The sequence below is a fragment of the Balaenoptera acutorostrata genome, chromosome 10 (assembly GCF_949987535.1).
Source record: "Balaenoptera acutorostrata chromosome 10, mBalAcu1.1, whole genome shotgun sequence".
NCBI lineage: Eukaryota > Metazoa > Chordata > Mammalia > Artiodactyla > Balaenopteridae > Balaenoptera > Balaenoptera acutorostrata.
In genome coordinates this window covers 5,025,203-5,049,267 of record NC_080073.1, presented here as the reverse complement: position 1 = coordinate 5,049,267, position 24,065 = coordinate 5,025,203, and the positions used below count along the sequence as shown (strand labels likewise).

Below are 24,065 nucleotides of genomic sequence, written 5' to 3'. Positions count from 1 at the left end.
AAAAACCAAAGAGCAACAAAAATCATCAGGCATAAAACATGACTTCAAAGAACTTTCAGGTTTAAAGAGTAGGCATTTAATCTAATTTTAGTGGTAGTTTGATGGAAAAGTTTCAAAACAATAATGATAATGAATGTAACAGACAACAGAGTCCTGTGTCTCCTTTCTATTCTTCAGGTATTTCTTACACTCTGGTTGCCACTGCCACTTCTGACTTGATAGTATTTACACCTCTATGGACTCCCCTACTCCTCAGCATTTGCTATTGACAACCCGATATGAGAAAGAGAGATAATCAAGCCTGTGTATTAAGGAGCACAACAGAAGAGAAAGAACCTACTAGTCTAGAAAGGCCCTAGCCTACTGAGTAATGAAAAGGCTTCAGGACAGGCTTATGTGCATGGTCAAAGCTACATTCCAGAAGATTAAGGCTACCAAAAATCCAACATTCATGTAAGCAAGGTCCTCCTACACACTTGGTCCACAAAACTGTATACACTCTTACGGTAAAATTTTTTAACACCCAAATTATAAATTCTTAAACTCCATGAGAACAGTGACTCAGCTTTGATAACCTCTGTATACTTAACTCCTAGAAGAGTACTTGTTGAATGACTAAATAAACTGAGCTTGCATTTTGAAGTCAGAGACCTGTTCATGAGTAACCTTTTTGGCTGTGTGAACCTAGGCAAAAAACATCTAAGCCTTAATTTCTTCATCTGTAAAATAAAGCACAACTATATTTTAAGAGGTGGCTATGAGAAGTAAATGAAAAACTACAAACTATGAAAAATTCACTGTCTGGTACATAGTGGTCACTTAATCCATGACAGCTATTACCACATGATAGCTATATTACTATTTTTGGTAATAACAGTGCTTATCCACACAATAAAGTAACCTAGTTATGATCCTTGATTCCTTTAGTATTTTCCTCACCCACCACATTTAATCATCCATCATGTACTGTCAGACCCTCCAAAATCCAACTACTTTAACCCAACCCAACCAATCTAACCTAAAGCACCATCTTCTCTTGCCTAGATTACACCAGGAGTCACAATGTCCACTCCCAAAGCCTCTAAATCTATTCTCTACTGAGAGACCTTAAAACACAGATCTGGTCACACTATTGCTCCACTAAAATCCTTATTTTAAGTGTGACTGGTTCCCTATCACACTCAAAATAAAACCCAAGTTCTTTAACTATGACCTACAAGGCCTTACGTGATGACCTGGCCTCTATCTTCCTTCTCCACCTTATCTCCTACCCTTCTCTCTCTTGTTCACTTTATTTCTGTTATACTGGCCTTCTCGTTAGTCACTTCTTGTCAATCATGTTTCCACACAAATGTCACTCCTCAAAGGGGACCACCTTGACCATCCTGTTTAAGTGTATCCTGCCCCTCCCCATCATTCTTCTCTCTTTACTCAGCTTTGTTGTTTTCATAATACTTTATTACCATCTAATATAATACTTTGAAATTATATTAGATATCTGCCTAGCCAATGATTGTCTGCCTACCCTACTAGATAGTACGCTCCAAGAAGCTAAGTTCAGTTCACCCTAAAAACCTCATCACCTCTAACAGTGTCTAGCATACAACTGGCCGTTACGACACATCCTGAATGAATAACAAATGCTGGCACCTGGGTCCAGTGGGTGCTGAGTTCTAACAGAAATCATCAGTGCAGTCATTTATGAACCACACTATGCTGAGGGGCTACACCCTAGGACTAGAACACTGACAACTGTGGAATTCTGCAACTGTAGAATCGGCACAGTGTTAACTGCTGGCTGGCAGTCAGCTAAATTCATTATAGCAGCTCCATCAGACAAATCCCAGACAAAAACCAGCTGATAAGAGCCAGCTGAAGCCATTATTTAATTCTACTATGCTTGAGGTATTTCCAAAGTTTGATTTACTAGTATTGTTTGGCATTTTTCTTCATAGTTGTTTTAATTTAAAAATAAAACGAAGCACCATTCTTGTTCACCTGCTGTGTCACAGTAAACTGCAAACATGTTCCACCTACACACACATGCATTTGTCCTAAATATACACTACTGGAAATAAAGTGGTTTTAAACCACATTGCCCCTGCTAAAGAAATGTAGAAGTGTGTTTTTAAACATGCCTAAGATCATGTAGAATGCAAAAGAATGTGTAGAAAGAGGATTTCAGGTGGAAGGAGGGGGTTGCTCAGCTTAAAGGAAATAGAATAATTAACAAATATTTGGGGCACATGTCTCAAAACAAGAATGCGTTCTTAAGCATAACCAAATTATAGTTTAGATTCTTGGATGGTAATCTAAAATATTCTTCATAGGGCCTCCCTGGTGGCGCAGTGGTTGAGAATCTGCCTGCCAATGCAGGGGATACGGGTTCGAGCCCTGGTCTGGGAAGATCCCACATGCCGCGGAGCAACTAGGCCCATGAGCCACAACTACTGAGCCTGCGCGTCTGGAGCCTGTGCCCCGCAACTAGAGGCCGCGACAGTGAAAGGCCCGCGCACCGCGATGAAGAGTGGCCCCCACTCGCCGCAACTAGAGAAAGCCCTTGCACAGAAACGAAGACCCAACACTTGCACAGAAACGAAGACCCAACACAGCCAAAAAAAATTAATTAATTAATTTTTAAAATAATAATAAAATAAAAATAAAATATTCTTCATATACATAAGTTGTCAACCATGAAACTGATCAGCAAAATTAAAGAGAAAAACAAACTTAAAATTTTGTTAGTTTTCAGCAATTTCAGAACATGCAAAAGGTAAAATCTGGGAAAACTGCTACATTTTCACATCAGGCTTGCAAATGATTCTAGAATCAGACAGTAGTCACCACTTTCTCTGTATTTGCTATGGGCCAAATACCATAGGCCACAATGTTGTAGCCCTAAAAATAAGTCTCCATCTTAGTAAATGATGAAGCCGATTTCTCAATGAATAAAAAACAAGCGGCTGTTGAATGTCAACAAGTTTTACATGCCACAGCTAATTAGATGATTAAAATGATAAAGTTCTCAAACTCTTTTTTAAATAATTCAAATATAGGAATGTTAAAAAAAACTCAGCTTTTACAGCAAATTCACACTTCTTAAAATCAAGAACACATTCCTGGGGGTTTCCATGAACAATATGCACCAGGACAGCCAAGTAGAAAGCTCTGAAGAAAGAGAACAGAATTTTCATCTTACACTTTCAAGAAAGAAGTTTATCTTTTTAAAAGTCTAAACACTGGTAAAGCAAGGTACAAATCCTCCCCATAATACTGCACTATTGTCATCAGGCAACAAATCAAATGGGCAGTAAGAGCACAGTACCTACCACTCAACTCGCAGGCACTAACAGAGAAGTCACAAACATTCTCTCAGCTAAGGCAAAAAGCTCTACTGTATTTCCAAAGTCTGCAGAGTGCTGAGCACTCTTTCCACAATCCTCATGCCCCAATCTACACAAAACACCATGTGACTGAGAAACTGGTTATAGCAGGAAGGAACACTCTTAGATATGCAAACAAAGTAAGAGGGTAGTAAATATAAGGGCCACACTGTTTGTGAAAACTGAATTGTTTAAAAATTTTAGAGAAATCAAGTTATTTCCTAGTACAATTCCTAACAAGCTGTTGAGAAGTGATATTACAAAGGACACTTGAATAGTTTATTCTAAACTCAAAATCCAGAATACCAGGTTGCGATAAAGGCATTTTAAATGCAACACATTCATTTCAGCCTTCTCACCCTGTGGCCCAGCTCTAGCAATAATTTCAATGAATTGCTGCATTCAGAGGCATTTCTAAAAATGAATAAATAGCACCAGATTAATAAAATAGTAATTATTAAGAGATTCATTACGCTGGGAGAGTCTTGTTTTTTGCTTTTTTAGTTTACCAGATGCTATAAAAAACATTTTGAAAGCAAGACTGTTTCAGGTGCAAGATTGTTAGGGAGCAGCACACGTACAAAGTACTATTAAAGAGCCCCAGGACAAGTCAAATCTGATAAGATCACAATTATGAAAATACCAGTATTTAGGGTATAATTTTTTTAAGCGATTTGAGTCCTATGCTTAAGGTCCATCTACCATCTTAAAGCCTAATCTGAGGCATAAATGTTTGACTGGAAATGTTATTCTATCAACTTCTGGAGATACCTCAGCAGAGCACTCACTCAACATTCCTCATCCATTGTCTTGTCACAGTTACTCACTCTCCCGAAGGGTTAAAGGGTGGAAGGGTTAGACGCCTTTGGACCATGGTAAGAAAAACCAATTATAACAACCCTGATTAATTCAGGAAGCTCTTCAGGAGTTCAGTGTGCAAGAATCAAAAAGTCCTAAAACTTCTGCCTAAAAGAGTCAAGAAGCAGTTGGGCAAACTTGGGGCTAAGGTTGACTTTGTTTCACCCTCTCCCTACCTCAGCCAAGCCAAACAGCCAAATAAATTTTACTATCCCTTCCTGACTAGGGAAACACACACACACACACACACACACACACACACACACACACACACAAAACAATGTAAATATTTTCAGAGACATTTTGAATTTTCTTCAAAATGCCTCAGCAAATCAGTATTTAAAATCAGTTTAAAAAAACCCTCACTTTTGAGTTTTTATTCAAATATTGCTATCTTTTATTTCACTTAAAAATATTAAAGTGGTAGAGCAAAAAACACCTATGGCAACTAGCACTTTGGCGTTAAATGAGATTTTAAAGAAATTCTTAATCTACCTAAAATCTAGTTCCTGAGAATGTAGCAATGCATTCTGTGGTTGAGATTGATTGCAGAAAGTTTACTTCAAACAGGACAGCTTAAAATTTTACAGAACTTTACAGTTTATTCCTCTCCACTATCTCATAGTGCTGTTAGAATTAAACAGGCTAAAAGCAGGTATTATTCCTCTTTGTAGATAAAGAAAATGTGAAGTTCAAAAGATTTAGTGACAATAAGGGAAGCAAAACAATTCAGGTCCTCAGACTCTTAAATTACATCTCTATTTTAACACACTGATTTAAAACACAAAAAATAATTATTTAACATTGTTACTATTATACTACTTTGAAATAATTACTGTTTGTTTATAAGTAATGCATCGGACCTGTATGTGGAAGAAAGGAAAATAAGTTTTATATATCATAAGCAATTTAAATTTACTTCATATTTAAGAGATTTTTACATCATTTCTAAATAATACATGATTTAGTTCAAATTACCTTAGAGCAGTTGTATTACTAATGCTTTTTCTCACATGACCTTTCTTCTTATCCACTAAATGATACAGAAGAGAGAATGTATGAAATATATAATCTTTTATTCAGAAAGCTAACTCTTATAATCTGCAGCAAATAGATAAGGATTTAAAACAAACATAATGAAGTCTAAATTGCTTTTTACAGCTCTGTAACTCAGGGGTTAGAGCACCAGTCTTGTAAATTGCCTTTAAGTCATTCTTCTTTATCTTCAATCCAAAATTTTTCTCCCCAGAGTTGGTAATAAATACAGCTTAGATAAAATAAAATCTCCATGTAATTAGAAGACTGCTGAACTACAAACCATGACTCACTATTTCTGAAGATTAGTCAATACAAAAGAATTCCTATACATCAAAATAACCTGGGCACTGCCCTAGAGTTAAAATTCTGTTGTAATATTATCTAGCTGCTGTGAGTTTCTCCTTGGTTTGAAAGCAGAGAAAGGAGGAGGAGGAACTGGTAGCAAGAGCTTTAAAAGACTACGACTGGCCATAACTGACCTGAATCCACTACGGTGCCTATAGTTTTAAACAGCCTTTGACTTATGACACCTAAACTTAAGATATACTTGTATTTCATTCTCCTCTACTCAGCATGTTTTGTAAGATGTGAGAATTAAATAACACGTGAAACACACAGTGTTGGCCTAAGACAGTAAATGTTCCCTATTATCATGATATACAACAATCAGGAACTCTTCTAGATAGCCCTTAAACCTCCAGCCTGGGTTTTTCTGAGTTCAAAGCCTAAAGCTCTTAACCGCTACTGGTACTGTGTTCCAAAATTAAGTCCCAGGTTCCAAAATACAGATCAACTGTTTAGCTCTCACATTACTTGGGGGAATAACACTGGCCATATGCTATCTTGTTCATTTGATCTTTGCAAATTGTCTCCATATTCCCAGAGATCCTCTGCAGAGACTGCATGGAGTAATAATTCCAGATGCTTTACCCATTAGACTATAACTTGGAACCTGTGAGTAATATCGGCATGCTCCTAAATTACCTACAATTAACCAATGTAACTTTTTGGAAAATACCTCTCTCTCTGCTTGGATTTATCATTTCCTCAAAAAGCTTATTTTTTTCCCCATGATAGGAGAAATTAGACAAGATTTACTATCAAAGTGAAATAAACCAAATGCTATGTACAACTTACAGTGACAATGCTTAAAAGACAAGTAAAATACCCTATTTCACTGTTCTTTAAGTGAAATAGTTAGAAGTAGCTCTATTAACTATATATGGTATACAACTTTATTTGAAGTATATGTCAATTTATATTTTTATCAGTTAATTAAAATATTCTAACTCTGTATCTTCCTGGTAAATCAGAAAATTTGAAAACAGGCTAAGAGTATAGAGTAGGAGAAATGGTAGCAATGAAATAAACTTAGTTCATTAATTTTTAATAACTCCAACAGCCATTCTGATCAGAACACTAACACTATTCCAAAGACTTGTATCTACTCAGTTTTGATTACTTAATTGTCTAATGAACCTTTAAAATTACAAAAGCCAATAAATCATTTCATAAATCTTTCCACTAAGCTCACTCTTCAGAGTATTACCTATCATATAAAATTCTAAGCATCTTAAACATTCCCCTAAGAACTGGCAAAATCTGCACAGAAGACTGTCCAGAGAGGGAAGTCTCCCCATTAAATGGTAAATGTTTAAGATAAAACATTAGACGGGTATCCCCAATCACTCCAAACTTTAGATTAAAGGCTTCAGTGTGAGCCCACAATTGTTTTATACAAGTGATTAAAAGTTCCTAGAACTTTATGAAATATTGATTAGTGGTGGAGAGAAACACATTTTGGAAAGAAGAATACTTTTTTTTTTTAATTTATTTTTGGCTGCATTAGGTCTTCATTGCTGCATGCGGGCTTTCTTTAGTTGCGTTGAGCAGGGGCTACTCTTCATTGCGATGCATGGGCTTCTTATTGCGGTGGCTTCTCTTGTTGCAGAGCACCAGCTCCAGGTGCGCAGGCTTCAGTAGCTGTGGCACACGGACTCAGTAGTTGTCGCACACTGGCTTAGTTGCTCCATGGCATGTGGGATATTCCCGGACCAGGGCTTGAACCGGTGTCCCCTGCACTGGCAGGCAGATTCTTAACCACTGCACCACCAGGAAAGCCCCAAGAAGAATACTTCTTAAAGTGCTATTTTAAACTAAATCCCTAAATTAAATATGTAAGATTTGAAGAAAAGTTTTCACATACAAAGTCATAACAAAGGGATTATCATCTTACAGAAAAAAAGTAATGGAAGTAATTATTTCTACTCAAGTCAAAAAAAGTTTAGGAAAGAACTCTTCAGAAGGGATACCTCTGAAGGATTTATGAAAAGTAAGTACTTGGAAGAGGCAAATTTGATTAAGACTTGATCCTGGCCCTCAATAAATTTATAATTTAGATGAAGAAGTAATACAGGGATGAAGTGGGGTTAATCATATAAGGCCTATAAGAAGGAAATGGAACTACTCTAAGTCATAAAGAAAATTATAAGGCAGACGGCATTCCCAGAAACCTAGCAATAACAGTAAGTTTGCATCACATCTAGAATTTAAATTCTAAGGTGCTCATAGGATGTAGGATGAAGTCAAAACTAACCCAGAATATCTCTCTCTCTTTAATCTCTCCTTAAGTAGATGGTCTATACTTAGGGTATTTACGCCATCTATCTCTGTGTTTCTTCCTCTTTAAAATAAGGATCACAATGTACCTACATCTTCAGGCTGATGGGAAGATTAAATGAATTAAGGTAAACTCTCAGAAGAACCTGGCATATAGTAGTTAAATCAACAAAGGTAAACTATTATCTTTAGGGACCTTTTTTTAAAAATGTATCTTTAGACAAAACAATCACACTCAATTGTGAGATGGTCAAACTATAAGGCTTGGGAGAATTGAGAATGACAAAAGAATAGATTCACTTTCTTCAACTGCAATCAAAATCTCACAAGAACATATACTCAGTATGAGGAATGGTGGCTAAAATTGCCTGCATTATTAAAACACTTTTCTTGGCAGGGCAAAAACATAGTTGAATACTCGTTTTTTGTTTGGTTGTTTTGTTTGTTTGTTTTTGCCGCACCAGGTGGCTTGTGGGATCTTAGCTCCCTGACCAGGGACTGAACACTGGGCAGTGAGAGAGCAAGAGTCCGAACCACTGGACTGCCAGGGAATTTCCTACTCGTATTTTAACGTATTTATAATGCGACTTCACTCTTCATTTCTCCTTTAAGCTCATCCCTTTGTTCAATCCAGCCTTGGTCCATCTGAGAGACTGGGTGATCAATTTTTCAAGATTACTCCAAGCTTCCTTTAAGGATTAAGTGTTTTGTTTTGTTTCGTTTTAATTCAGTTGGTCACACAACACTGGAAAAAACCCACCCTCGCACATAAAAAGTTTCTGCTGAACAGAAACACTCAAACACTTAAATAAAATGTCATCTTGTCCAAGCTAGGAAACAATAATATGTCCAGTTTGGAAATGGCTTAGCTACAGTTTCCCAACCAGTTCAAAAGGGCACTCTGATGCACCGCAAGGTGGTGTGTGTGTCAATATTTTGAGTTTCCTCACCCCTCTTTCTCAATTTCTGACCACAAACTGGTAACTTCATCAGATGACTGGCCAGCATACACGAACATGAAAAAATGTGATACTCTACCCTTGTAATAGTTAGCAAGCAGGGCTGCCCAAGTTTAGAAAAGAGTCTTTTTAAAAGGATAATTAATTTTAAAACAAGTTAATCAGCTAGTTCAAACAATTATGTTAAAGCAATCAGTTCCACAATGAAAGACATCTGGAGCCAATTTTATTTTTAACTCTTAGTTTTTCATTATTTTCATTTTAAGTCACTTTGTCTGAACTCTTTTTTAACCCAAGTTTTACTTTTCATCTCCAAATCAGTCATTGCTTCTTCATTTAGGCAGCAACTGCTCATTTTTAAATGAACAGAGCCATTTACAAAGTAAAACCATTAACACAAGCATGAAAATATATCAATACAATGCACAAATAAAATATGGTTTAGGAATGATCATTCTGATGGCTGGGTAATAATGAAGTAAAAAACGCCTAGTCAGTGGAAGGGGAAGGAGAGGAAATAAAAACCATGCAGACATCTCACCCTGCTAGTAAGTTAATGCCTGGAAACACTGACTTAACCTTGTACCAATAATTTCTGTTCCACATAAAAGGCATCAATTTTAGTGGCAAGTCCTGCATAATCAACAAGTGACTTAAAAAACAGCATTACTTTCCTCAAAAATAAAGACATGAAATATAAAATAAGTGAATCCACTATTCTGCACACTGGCATCTCTCAATTGGGCAGACACTGAGATTTATCCTCAAGATAGGAGGTACTCCTCCAGGTTTACAACCTTGCCAAAGCTATTTCAAGAAGTAACCATCTGATTCGGCCATTTCTCCTACAATTCTTTCTGGAGTCAATGGCTTTCATACACAGAAAGATTCCCTAGTCTTCAATGATACCCCCAAAGGTAATCAATCACCTTGCTTGTTTTAAGAACTAGTTACAACTACAATAAGGTATACCTGTAAAACTGATAGTATCACTTGTTTCCCAGAAAATATTTTAAATCAACTTTTCAAGAATAATTTTCTTAAAACAAGGACATGTGCAGAAGTTTTCTCTGTAAATTAGACCATTAATTCATTAAAGCCCTAAATTATACCCAGCTACTTTGCCATAGGAGCAAAAAAACAAAATATGAAAATGTAACCTATGTAATTATACACCAGTCTGAATGCCTTAAGGAAAAGAACTATACGCATTTCCTACATCTTGTTATACTCCATCATCCAGTACAGTACCTCACACAAAATTAGATGCTTAAATTCAGAATAAAATATTAATGGAGAAAAGCTATAATTACAATATTTATCCTAATTCTTTTCCATGGATATTGAATCACTATCTACCACATAAAAGTACTGATATATACAATCCAAAGAACCAGAATGCCTCTCTGTATACTGCAACCTGGCAGAGAACTGAGTGGGAAAGTATAAGAAACACTATCATTTAACGATTTCTAAGAATCTATTTCAACTGCTAGCTGCTTCGAAGAATATAAAGTTCAGAAAGACAGCCCTTGCCTTCCAAGAGTTTTTAAAGTAAAAGAAAAAAATCATCATTTCCCAGAGACTGACTATGTGCTATGAGCTTTCAGGATGACAAAGAGGCCTACAACAAGATGTGACAGCTTTTTTTTTGTGGTGATGGGTGCGGGGGGAGAGGGGTAACTTCTTAAGAAAACCATAAGAATTCAGAGCGTGAAAAGGTCACTTATAGTTCGAGTGGAGGAAGAGATTGACAATAAAGAATAATTTCATTGTAATATTTGAACTTGAAGGGGTAGCATTTTAATAGACGCATGTAAATGTTTTTCTTTATAAAAATGGAATCTTGGGGCTTCCCGGGTGGCGCAGTGGTTGAGAATCTGCCTGCCAATGCAGGGGACACAGGTTCGAGCCCTGGTCTGGGAAGATCCCACATGCCGTGAAGCGACTGGGCCCGTGAGCCACAATTGCTGAGCCTGCGCGTCTGGAGCCTGTGCTCCGCAACAAGAGAGGCCGCGATAGTGAGAGGCCCGTGCACCGCGATGAAGAGTGGCCCCCAAGAGTGGCTCCCACTTGCCGCAAGTAGAGAAAGCCCTCGCACAGAAACGAAGACCCAACACAGCCATAAATAAATAAATAAATAAATAAATAAATAAATATTCCTTTTAAAAAAAAAAAGGAATCTTATGGTACATATTTTAGTACCCTACTTTTTTCACTTAATATATCTTACCACCCAGGATTAACTGAAATCATCGTTTACAGGTTAACTGAACACATTTTAGATTAAAAGGGGATGAGGGTAGGGACTACCCTGGCGGTCCAGTGGTTAAGACTCCTCGCTTCCAATGCAAGGAGCTCGGGTCTGATCCCTGGTTGGGGAGCTAAGATCCCACATGCCACGCGGCCGCCAAGAAAATTAAAGAAAAAAAAAGCGGGGGGAAATAAGGGTACAAAGAAGGTAACTACAACAACTATATGTACCAGCTTAACAAAAAACTTTTTTTTTCAAAAAATGAGTCACTAATTGTGTAATTAACTTATCTCTTTCAAGAACATTGTATACAAATACATTCATAAAGAAGGAAAAAGTCCATCAGATGCAAATACAGCCAACTTCCTAACCTTCTGGTTTGACCATTCGATCTAATCAGCAGTAAGAAAAAAGCCTAGAGCCACTTCACATCCATTAGGACAGTTACTATCAAAAAACAGAAAATAACAAATGTTAGCAAGGATACAGAGAAATTGAAACTCTCATGCATTGCTGGTGGGAATATCTAATGGTTCAGTTGCTGTGGAAAATAATTTGGCAGTTCCTCAAAAAGTTAAACAGAACTACCATATGATCAGCAATCCCACTCCTGGATATATACTAAAAAGAAATAAAAGCAGAGACTCAAATAGATATTTGTAAACCAGTGTTCATAGCATCAATATTCACAAAAGCCAAAAGGTGGAACCCAAAAGCCCATCAACTATTGAATGGATAAATAAAATATTTTATGTGTGCACACATGGGAGCATACACATACACACACACACACACACACACACACAATGGAATATTATTCAACCATAAAAAGGAATAAAATTCTCACACACAGTATAATATGTACGAACTCTGAAAACACAGTAAGTGAAATAAACCAGATACAAAACTATAAATATTGTATGATTCCCCTTATATGAGATACTTGGACTAGGCAAATTCACAGATAAAAGTAGAATAGAGTTTACCAGAGGCTGGAGGTAGGGAGGAATGGGGAGTTATTGTATAATTGTTACAGGGTTCTTCTGTTTGGGATGATGAAAAAGTTCTGGAAAAAGATTAGTGGTCATGGTTGCACAACACTATGAATGCACTTAATGCCACTGAATAATACACTTAAATATGGTTAAAATGGTATATTTTATATTTTGTATAAGTTATCACCACCACTGCCGCCACCCCCAAAAAAAGCCTAAAGGGCCCATTTTGCATTGTCAGACAGCTAGATAAATACTAGTCATGAAGGACATATCTATTCTCACATTCACACTTCTCTAATTCCAGTCCAGACTAAGATCAAGGAAGGCAGAAGAGTATCATTTGTCCCCTCATTCTCTCTGGCTAAAACTTTCCTCCACGTATAAAGCCTATGAATGCAGAAGAAAATAGCCAGTATGGCAAGAGTGGCTTGAACCAATGAGTCAGCAAGCTGCCAAAGCAGGCAAACGTCCTCAAGGAGCTGGCAGTGAGAACCCAGAGCACTCTACTGATAAAGCAAAGTAGAAGGGAAAGCTAACCAAGCTAATTCCTTCAACAGATGTCCTAAGTTACAAAGTTCTGAGTATGAGTTTAGTAAGTAGTATACCCTTTTAATTGTAAGCATTTGTGTGTGGTGGGCAGTAGGAAGGAACTAAATCCACAGGTGATTAACCTGTGAATCTCTACTCATGCAATTAATGTTTATTACATAATCCAGAGAAACTTTTAAGAACTAGAGATTTAGAAACAAGACATGGCTCAGCTCTAAGGAGCTTAAGTTTAGCCAGAGATGTAAGACATCTACACAAAAAATTCAATTCAATAAACATCATTTAGCACCTTACATTCAACAAATTGAACTGAAATCAGGGGGGCCAGCCACTGTGCTAAACTCTGGGTATTCAAAGATGATCAAGATACAGTCCTCTGAGAAAAGATGAGAGGTAAACAAATACTTTAATAAAATATCAATACGTCACAATAAATACATATAAAGTCTACAGTGCATGGTACCAAAAAGTACATACACAAACCGTGTTAAGTTTAAATAAAAGGTCTTATTTAAACCTAATATTAAATGTGGTAATTTAGATTCAATGCTTTCACCAAAGCACACAGGCCTGATCCCTCAGCCTCTCAAACTTTTTCACAAATATCAATAAAGAAGGACTTGCACATTGACTAGAAAGCGTTAGTTTGACTTGATAACCTAATGGGATGATAAGCTCACAAATGACTATATGATAAAGATCATAAGAAAAATAAATGTAAGGGTTTTAAGGTGGGGTTCAAAGAAGGAAACAATGAGTGAGAAGAAGAGAAAAAGATCGGGAAATGATATTTAGAAGATCGTGTTCAAAATGACTCTTAAAAGAGGAACAGATAAAAGTGAGGAAATCCTATGAATCTCTCCTCATTAGATAAGGTCGCTGAAGGCAGGAGCTTGCCTAATTCACCCTCCACCACACTAGCCTGCTGCACCTACTTAGGTGCTAAAAAAAAATGGCTTCTGAATTCCACTGAAGATAGTAAGAGGAATAATCCACATTAGCAAGACATAGAAGCAAGAACTGTATGCTTAGTCTGAAAAGCAATGGAGACTCCTGGACAATCTGCCAAAGGAAGTAAGGCCAGCACATCTACACTTGTATATTCTTGTATCATCACAAAACAGGATACATAAGAACCCCATAACATATTTCCCTCCATGAAAAAAAGCTGGGTATCTGGGAAACAAAGGGGAAAGCAGAATTACTCTGCACAGCATAACTTTCTGTATCCTTTGAATTTTGTAGCATGTGACTGTACTATCTATACAAAAAATAAAACTTAATTTTTAAGATTCTACACATTTAAAAAGTGAATCTGGCAATAATGTGAAAAGGGAAGAAACAAGAAAAAGGAGTTCAATTCAGAGGTTCTAACAACAGTCAAGGCAAATACAGCATAAAAGCCTGAACTAATCTGGAGAAAGTAGAAAACAGGTGAAAGAAGCTCAAAAATACAGTTGTCAATGTAATCTGAGAGTGACTGAATGTTTGGAGGGACATAAGGGCCCACACCATGAATAGAATTTAACTTTATTATATGTATTTTTCTATTATAAAACAATATATTCAGAGAATATGAAGAGTATAAAGAGGAACATTATCCGTATTTCTACTGTTGAACAACCACTGTTAACATCTACATGTGTTTTCTTCCTATGGGTAGGTTTTGAGTTTTTTTAAAAAGCTTGAGATATAATTTACATACCATACAACTCACCCATTTAAAGTGTACAATTCAATGGCTTTTATTATACTCACAGAGTTGTGCATTCACCTCCACAATCAATTTTAGAACATTTTCAATACTTCAAAAATGAAACCCCTGTCACAGTCACTGCCCATTGCCCACTCCCTCCAGCCACTGGCAACCACTAATCTACTTTCTCTGCAGATTTGCCTATTCTGGACACTTCATACAAAAGGAATCATACAATATGTGGTCTTTTCTGACTAGCTTCTTTCATTTAACATAATGTTTGCAAGGTTTATACATATTGGAGAATGTATCAGTACATCATTTCTTTTTATTACTGAGTAATAATATTCCATTGTATTATGTTTTGTTTTTTAACACAACTGTAATCATTCGGATATAGCATTTCCCGTGTCATAAATGCTTCATATACGCCATAGTTAATGAAAAGCATAGGGCTCCTTAAGCGGCTGTACCACAGTTTACTTAATCATTTTATTATTGTAGTACATTTGAACTTTTTCTAGTTTTTTCTACTGTAAACAAACTTTCTTAAATGCAAATGGGAGTTCCTTTCTGAATGATCTATCTGGATCCAGGGAAATGCCTCTCCCAGAAGCTCTGAGCTTCCTAATGAGATTTGCCACAGAGAACAAGAATCATGTTCTTCTAAGGAAAACTCAGTATTTCATCTACCCCAAACCTAGCTAAAGGACAGATGTTAAAAGCTATCTGAGATTGAAAAGTATGCCTCCATAAAACCCAGATTAAGAATGTCATAACTTTAAAGACCTATTAACATAGTTAAACATTAACTGGCCTGATTCTTCCATCAGAAATGTTTATGGGTGGAAAAAGGTAAATACTTTGTCCAAATATGATGCCTAGAAAGAAGTAGCTTCAAAGAAATCAGACTACTTTTGCCTTCCTTAGCAGGTTGGAAGAAAATAAACAGGAGACAACATCTTGACTACAACAGTAAAGATGTACTTACTCTTGCTACTGGATGATAGTAAGTGAAACCCAACAGGTAGAAAGATGTCATCGGTATAGTCTACAAGGGTCCTCAGAAGCAATTAGACATATTTGGTTCCCTAAAACACTGTCATTGCCTGCAGCTTCCCATTCATTAACCAAAAATGTAAACAATTTCTAAATCACAAAGGTTTTGATTCCAAACTAGTTTTAGGGCTGTTAATCCCCACCCAGTAAAATCCCTTAGAATCTGATCTAAAAATAAAACTCTGTGTCAAGTATTCCTCAAGAAAAACTATGTACACTGATTGGAATGTGAAGCAATTAACACACTTCTTGAGTGATATGCCAAAGAGACTTGAGATAGCTTGGGCCAAAACCAGTAACAAAGGAACAACACCCATCTGACATTTTCCTTGGTTAAACTGACATTCTAGGAGTAGTTTTAGAAGAAATGCTAACAGATCTGAAGTTAACTACTAAAATCATTGCGAGCTACACAAGTATTCTCGGAGAAAAGGAGGAACAGAATGACTCAACCACTGTAAAATTAAAGATGAAAACTTTGATATGTAATTAAGGAATTTTTACTCACAACTTTAAGGCAAGAATAAAATACCCAGACATTACTATCCTGAGTATTACAGGCAAGGTAGTTAAGCCCTATACCAGAAATACTAACTGAATTATAACACAAATATCTAGTATCACATTTTCAACCTGGTCAGTTTAGCAAATAAGCATTCTTATACATCCAGACACATACGTAAATATAAACACATTCTCACACACACACCCCAACCTAAATCCTAAACAACCTTATCCTAAATGAACCCAAGTGTTCTTTCATTTCCCAATTAATTTAGCCAAGGTGAGCAATTTTCCAACTACAGACATTTGTTATGGAGAACTGACTTCCATGACACGCACAATTTAAAAAACAGAAGACCTTTTAATAAATCAAAGCTCGATTTTGTGGTTTCATTAACTCCCGTCCCGCTGTCACATTAGTCCACTGCCTTTCAAAGGCAATATTTAAAATTCTCTTCTGCAAGTCAACATTAAGGCATGCTGTTTGGCTAACAAGCTTCTCCCAAAACCAGGATTATTATGTATGCCCTACTATGTTAACATGCAAACAAAAGCACTCTCCCATGTAACATTTTTCTACTTTTAGGCAATAGGTTATTAACAAAGTTTTATATGGAATTAAAATGTGATAGAATCATGCACCTACTACTAACAGGCTATTTGAAATAGTAATTTCAAGTTATTAATTATATTTTCCATTTAATAAATAATCTGGTGCTTCTGGAAAAGTCAAATTCAACTTCCAAGAAGTTGTTTCATCTTCAGAGCAAACTCCTACTTTGGATTTCACAAACGGCATGTTTTAAACTAAAAGCAACCAGTCTCAAAGCAGTTATAATACAATACTTAATGTTTAACCATTCTGCATTTCATCTTTTAGATACTTTTCATCATAAGTGACCAGCTTAACCTGCTTCTCACTGTTTTCTTCTGCTAAACGAAATCCCATAAAATATGTTCTAACGTGTATGCCCTCAAAGTAGAAGGCTTGAGTGAAATACATCTTTTAAACTATCTGACAAGAGTTTAACAAGACTAAGCAGTTCCACTACAACTTACCATCACAAACACCACATACCTAAAAGATAAGCTTTTACAACAGAAAGAGTAACAGGTTAATTTTCCCAAGTATCCAGCATTCAACTGGGTCAAACGTCTCTGCTGCATTTTCAGCAGCTTATCCCTTGAAGTGATAAGGGTGAAAACAAGCCAAAAGGCTCTTCAGTGGTATATAATCATCACAACCCAAGAAAGATTTAGGAACTGCTAGATGAAGTCTGTTAATACCATAATAATCACTTTAGCATAAACATTAATCACAATACAGATCTTTGGGGAAAATTATGTTCATAGAGCTAAAGACTTTATAACAGAATTGGAATCCACGGAATCAATCCAAAGAAACAGTTTACTATATAAAACATTTACTTAACTAAAAATACTCACTTGCATTCTACAATTTTTCAGATGTTTCATATAATCTGCCAATTTCTAAATGACTGGGGAGCATGGTTTACATTGTCAACAGCCACTGAAAATGTAGTATCAGTAGAGTGTGCTACATTTATAAAATCAACATTTTTGTTAGCAAGTGTAACTTTAGAAGAAACGTTTGCAAGAATCCCTAGGAATATGAGTTCAGTTCGTTCACCACAGTGCAAGTACAAAAATTTGACATAAAGCCCTTATCAAAATGTTAACTGGGTTTAACAAAGTCAATCTGTGCAATTACTATCAGCTTTAACATCAAGAGAAGGAGGAAATACAGTTATCAGCAAGAAAAGAGAATTAGCAACACTCATTTAAAATAATCCCAATTAAATCAACTAGTTCACTATCTTCAACAAAGATCCTCCACAAGCTAGCCAACTTTTGTTTCAGACCCAAATCTCCCACCACTTCCTTCCTGCACCCCAGACTGCTTGCTGCTCCCCAAACTCCTGCACGTCTCCGTGCCTTTGTACCAGCTGTTCCCCCAACTTAGCATGCTCTCCCCTCCTCCTCACCTGATGAGCACTTACTCATCAGCCCAAACCTCAGCACAAAAGTCCCCTCCAGTCTACAAGCTTCCTCAACTTCCCCAGGCAAAACTAGTTGTTCCAAATTCCCAAGACACTTGGTAAATCCATCCTAATCACAGCGCATTGTGCTCATGCCTCGGGAGCTAACAGAGGGCAGACTCCCTCCACTCAGCCCGGAGAGGACGAATCAGGCAGAAATGATGAACGTGCGCTGAATCCATTCCCTACTTAGACCGGGTGATCCTCTAGAACCCGGTCACATCTCGAGGAGACACAGGAGACCCTATCATTCTTCCCACCAGAGAATGAATACCAGGAGGCACACCCAGAGCCCCTGAAAGAGAACAATGAATGAACACAGCCGCCTCGCCTCTCCTGATGTCCAAACTCCTCTCTCTGGGCATCGACTAGCTCTGCAGAGCCTCTGCAGCTGCAGAACTGAAGCGTCCTGGAGGCTCTCACTTCACACCCAAGAGCCCTGGATCTTCATTCCAAAGCATCCCGGGGCCAATCGTCAGTATAAGCATCACAAATGTCTCATTAAGTACCCGCAGAGTCCTGAGACCCAAGGGGAGGCCCCTATGCCTTTGTGGTGGGGCACCGACCTATTTCCTCCTCCCGTCCCCGACTGCTCTCATCTTCCGGAAAAGGGTGTCACTTACTTGAGAGAAGATGCAAGCCCGGGTCCCCCACTCCGCGGCCAAAAAGACATTAGCCCATCTGAGTGACAACACAGATCCGAGACAGCTCTGGGCGGTTTTTCCCGTGGCCAAAATATACGGAATGTGCACCGGGTACAGGGGTGGTGCCGGCACGTTTCCCCAAAACACAAGGAAACCTGAGTGGGGATGCGGGAACTCGGCTCGCCGGCCATGACGCCGGGCCCCAGTGCCCCCGCCCGCCCAGCGCCACCCGGGGTGACAGCGGCCTGGCCCGGGCCCTCCGCCCGGCAGCCGCGGGGCCGCTCCGTCAGCGCCGCCTTGGCCGGGCCTCCGGGGAGCCCGGCCCCCTCAGCCCCGCCGCCGCCCGGCTCCCCCGGCATCCCGGGCCCGGCCCTGCAGCCTACCTGAGGGAGCCCGGCCGCCTCTGTGTCCAGTCGTCCGGCTGTGGCGTCTGGTCCGCTCCTCCTCCCCGCGGCGGGTGAGGGAGCGGGAGGCGGTCACATTCGGCGCGTCCCCAGCCCAGGGGACGGGGCCCCGGGCAGCCCTCGCATCGTCGCTCTCGCACTCCGCGCCTCAGGGCACACACCCCAAAGCCCGGCCAGCTGGCCCTCTTCGGGGCCCAAGAAAAGCGGCAGGGAAGCCTTCGCTTCTCACGCTCTTTCTCGTCTTACTCCCGCCATCTAAGATGGCGGCCCCAGCGCCCGCACTGAAGACGCTTTCGGGCGGCCCCGGCAAGCGAGCCCTCCACTCGGTGCTCCTCCTCCCGACCTGCGACGCCACCAGCTCTCGGCTTCTGCGCGAGCCCGCCTGCCGGCAGACTTCAAACTTGGCTCGGGTATCCATCGCTCTGGCCTGAACTCAGGCCCCGCCTCCCGGGGGCGTGGCCTCGCCATCTCGCTGGTCGCCATTTCGGAGCCGTGAAGGCAGTAGGGCGGGTCCTCTCTGGCCCCGGATTGGCAGTCGGGAAGGGCCAGGGTTTGGCTGTCCCAAAGGGGCCTGAGAATTGGAGAGGGGAGGAAGGCCAGCTTGCCGGCATCTCGAGGCCCAGAGATAACCAGACGTGCCCGAGGACGCATAGCATAGAGGACCGTGTCCACCTTTGGCCCGTCCTCCCTGGAGTCGGACACATCAAGTGGCAAATCGCAGCCCATCATGTGGGAAAGTCCCTAAAGTTTTCTGAGTCTCAGTTTCCTCATCTGTAAAGTGAGGGTTCCTTTTCCCCCGTCAGACTGGCAAAAAGTTTAAAAGACTGATAATATCCAATCTGGTGCAAGATGTGTGAAAACCTGATGTGTACCTTCATCCAGCGCTGGCAGGAATGGATATCGGGAGGGCAATTTGGCGTTATCTATGGACATTTGAATTCATATACTATCCCTCCCAGCAAGTCCACTTCTAGGCACTCATGCTAGAGAAATAGGTACACATACGCACAAAAAGGCACCTGCTAAGATGTTTATTACCATGTTGTTTGTGTTAGAGATAACACTGGAAAAAATGTGGATTAATTAAATAGGAAACAGGTTAAATAAAGGGTGCTAGGTCCACAGTACAGGATATCCATCTGTTAAAAAGAATGAGCTAGATCTATGTACTGATTTTTTTTTAATCCAGGACATTAAATTTTAAAAAGTAGAACATGTACAGAATGATTTTATTCATTCAAATACAGTCACACAAAGCTACCCAATACCATGTACAAGTCATTCATTTAAATTTTTATTGCGAGCCTGTTATGTACCACACATTGTTCTGGGTACTGGGAAGTCAACAGTAATCAAAAGCTCTGTTTTGCAGAGATGGGAAACCCAAAGAAAACATAAATAATAAATTCAGGTAGTAATATGTACAGTATAAAGGGAAATGAAGGGACTTCCCTGGTGGTCCAGTGGTTAAGAATCCACCTTCCAGTGCAGGGGACGCAGGTTCCATCCCTGGTCAGGGAGCTAAGATCCCACATGCAGTGGGGCAACTAAGCCTGCATGCCACAACTAGAGAGAAGCCTGCGCCGCAATGAAAGATCCCATGTGCCGCAAGGAAAATTCCCACCTGTGGCAACTAAGACCCAACACAGCCAAATAAATAAATATTTAAAAAATAGAGGGAAATGAAGATGAAGAAGAGGAGATAATGACAGGAGTATGTGGACCTATATATAAATACATAAATATATAAATACATAATAAAATAATATATAAATACATAAATATGTAAATACACACAAATATACATAAATGCAGGGGAAAGACTGGAAGGCATTGAACATGTAGGGACCATGAAGGGATTTTTTTTTTTTTTTTAATTAGGAATAATGATGTTACCTGCCAGGGTTCTTGGCCTCCTTAATCAATAGAAATTGATCAGAGGCCAGACAAGAAATTCAGGCAAGGCTTTATTGGGGCCCCTGCTGCAGCAAGGGGGAGTGAAAACAAGCTCGCTCCCCAGGTGGGTGGCGAGCTGTTTCCTTATAAGGGATGAGGGTAGGGGCGGGTCGAGGGTCAGGCTGGAGGGGTGGCTTAGGTGGTCTGCCCACCCCTTTGGTAGTGCTGTGTGCAGGGGGCATGCGCAGTACCTTGCTTTTGCTCCCGACACCTCCGAAGTGGCAGCTGGGTTTTTGGTCGTATCTTGTTCTCTATAATTTGCCCCAACTGCATGCACGCAGTTATTTTTAGTCCCTTACAGTTTCTTTGTATTTTGTCCAGGTGTAAGCACTGCAGTAAAGGGTCCCAGGTCCCAGATCACATGTCCCAGACTGTCTCAATAATACGTACCTCACAGGATTAAATGAGATAAAACATGAAAAGCACTTAGCACAGAGCCTGGGGGTTGAGGCGGACTGCCAAGGTTCAAATTTGGACTCTGCCCCTTCCTCAGCTGTGACTTGGATAAGTCATTTAAACCTCAGTTCCTCATCTGTAATGAAAAAGCGATAGCACTCACCTCTTAAGAGTTGTAAGGATTTAGTGAGTTTAAGATGTAAAGCACTCGGAACAGTGCCTGGTTCACATTAAACATTATAGAAGTGTTAGCTGTAATTATTATAGTTAACTCTTATCATCCTATCATTACTGCTTAGGGCAGAGCAGCAAACCACACTTGCCGACCCCTAGGCCATTCCTTTCTTCAGCCACCCCCAGCTGGTATTTGCCCAGCAATTCACAGCTTAGAAGGTTGAAGGAGTCTGTGCCTCATTCAAACTTCCCAGCTCACCAGTAAGAGTGGCTACTTCATTTTTTCAAAAATAATTTATTGAGGTGAAGTACACATAACATGAAATTAGCCATTTTTTAAAATTTTATTTTATTTGGCTGCATCGTGTCTTAGTTACAGCATGCAGGATCTTCATTGCAGCATGCGGAATCTTTCATTGTGGCGCTCAGGCTCAGTAGTTGTGGCGTGCGGGCTCAGTAGTTGTGGCGTGCAGGCTTAGTTGCCCCACAGCAATGTGGGAGCTTAGTTCCCCAACCAGGGATGGAAACTGCGTCCCCTGCACTGGAAGGCAGATGCTTAACCGCTGGACCACCAGGGAAGTCCCGGAATCAGCCATTTTAAAGTGAACAACTCAGTGGCATTTAGTACATTCACAATGTTATACAACCACCACCTCTACTTCCAAAACACTTCCATCACTCCAAAGTAAAGCCCCTTACCCTTTAAGCAGTTTCTCTCCCTCCCATCCCCACCCAGCCCCTGACCACCACCACTATGTGTTCTATCACTATGCATTTCTCTGTTCTGGGTATTTCATATAAATGGAATCATATAATATGTGACCTTTTGCTCTGGTTTCTTTCACTTAGCATAATGTTTTCAAAGTTCATCCCCGTGGTTGCACATAGCAGTACTTCATTCCTTTTTATGGCTGAGTATGTAAGTATATACCACAGTTTGTTTATCCATTATCTGTCAATGGACATTTGGGCTGTTTCTATCTTTCAGCTCTTGTGCATAGTGCTGCTATGAGCATGCGTGTACATGTACTTGTTTGAGTACCTGTTTTCAGTTTTTTTCAGGCATATACCTAGGAGTGGAATTGCTGGGCCATCTTGCACTCCACTGGGTTGCATGTCCCCTACTTTGCAGACCTCTGGTTTGGTGGTAGGAGAAGTCAGGAGAGCTAGAATTACTAGGAAAGGTCTCAGAAGACGAACGGAAGTGGGGAAAGGAATGAGTCAGAAACGGCTTGAAGAAGGGACATGCCATGAGCTCAGGTCAAAGAGAAGAGGGAAAGAATGGGAGGGGTCCATTAGTAGGGGAAGGGGATGAGGGGAGGCTAACCTGGAAACTTTCCTGGGTCTTGGAATGTTCTACTTCTTAATTTGCGAGGTGGTTACATGAGTGTGTAGATATACATATGTATGTAGAAATGGCTGTGTGTAGTTTTCTATACATTTGTTACACCTCAGTAAAGAATTCTTTTGAAAGATGGGCAATACGTTCTCCAAACCTGGCCAAAAAGGGTGCATTTTTTCAGAAGAAAGAAAAACTTCACAAATAACAGCTACCATTTATGGATCCTCTTCATGTAATCAGGCATTCTTCACAATCTTCAATACACATCACAACTTAAAAGGCCTGATCTTCCAATGAGGAGCCCCTCAGAGAGGGTAATTAATCTACGGACAAAGCTGGGAAGTGGTGGAGTGGGGGTCAGGACCCGTTCCTCTGTTCATTCCTCATCCAGTTGCTGAAGATTTCTCTCATGCCTGGTACGTGCCAGGCCCCATGTTAGCTCTGGGCCCATAGCAGCGAATAAGCCACAGTCTCTGCCCTCAAGGGCTTTAGGGTCACAGCGGGGCAGACAAGCAGCGAACAGGTAAACCAACACATCCACGGGAGACTCAGGATTGTAGTAAATCCGTGAAGGGAAGGACCAGAGAACGAAGGAATGGGGGGCGGTGTGCCTTTAGACTCAGGAGCCAAGGAAGGCCTTTCTCAGGAGGAGGTGATAGTTAAGCTGGGCACTGGAGGTGAGAAAGAGCCGGGAGAAGAGTATTCTAAGCAGCCGGAATAGCACGTGAAGGGCCATGAGTGGGAAAGGAGTGCAGGCCAGCGTGGTCAGAACACAGCCAAGGAGGGGGAGCTGGGGCTGGCGCAGCGGGGACTGGACAGAGGGTGGAGTCATAGCAGCTGACTCCCACGCCTGTGCCCTTTCCATGCCATCCTACCTCTCCAGCGAGTTTAATTTTAGTCACAGATGAGTTTGACGTGTGGGCCCGGCCTGGGCTGGGTGCTGGAGAGACAGAGCCATGTAAACAGACAGTTACCCCACCAGCTGGTCCAAATGTGCTCGAATGGCGAGGAGCTGCCGCGTTCTGTGGGAGGGCACCTGGGGGAAGGGGGCAGTGACCGGTTCTGCCTGGGAGGGTCAGGGAGGCCTCTGCAGAGGCAACCTTGAAGCTGAGTCTTAAAGGAAGAGTCAGAATTTTCCAGACTGAGAATGGAGGGTGGACAGGGCAGGAGGT

At 40.1% G+C, this 24,065-nt stretch overlaps 1 protein-coding gene across 2 annotated transcripts in view; it reads right to left on the bottom strand.

The window, feature by feature from the left end:
• RAF1 (Raf-1 proto-oncogene, serine/threonine kinase) overlaps positions 1-19,383 on the bottom strand; it is a 73,465-nt gene extending 54,082 nt beyond the window's left edge. The window contains exon 1 of one of the 2 annotated variants that reach the window (XM_057554309.1): positions 19,005-19,383. The gene's annotated coding sequence lies outside the window, so the exon portion shown is untranslated. The remainder of the gene's footprint in view (positions 1-19,004) is intronic. The other variant, XM_057554310.1, reaches the window with a different exon arrangement.
• Between the last annotated feature and the right edge of the window lie 4,682 nt (positions 19,384-24,065).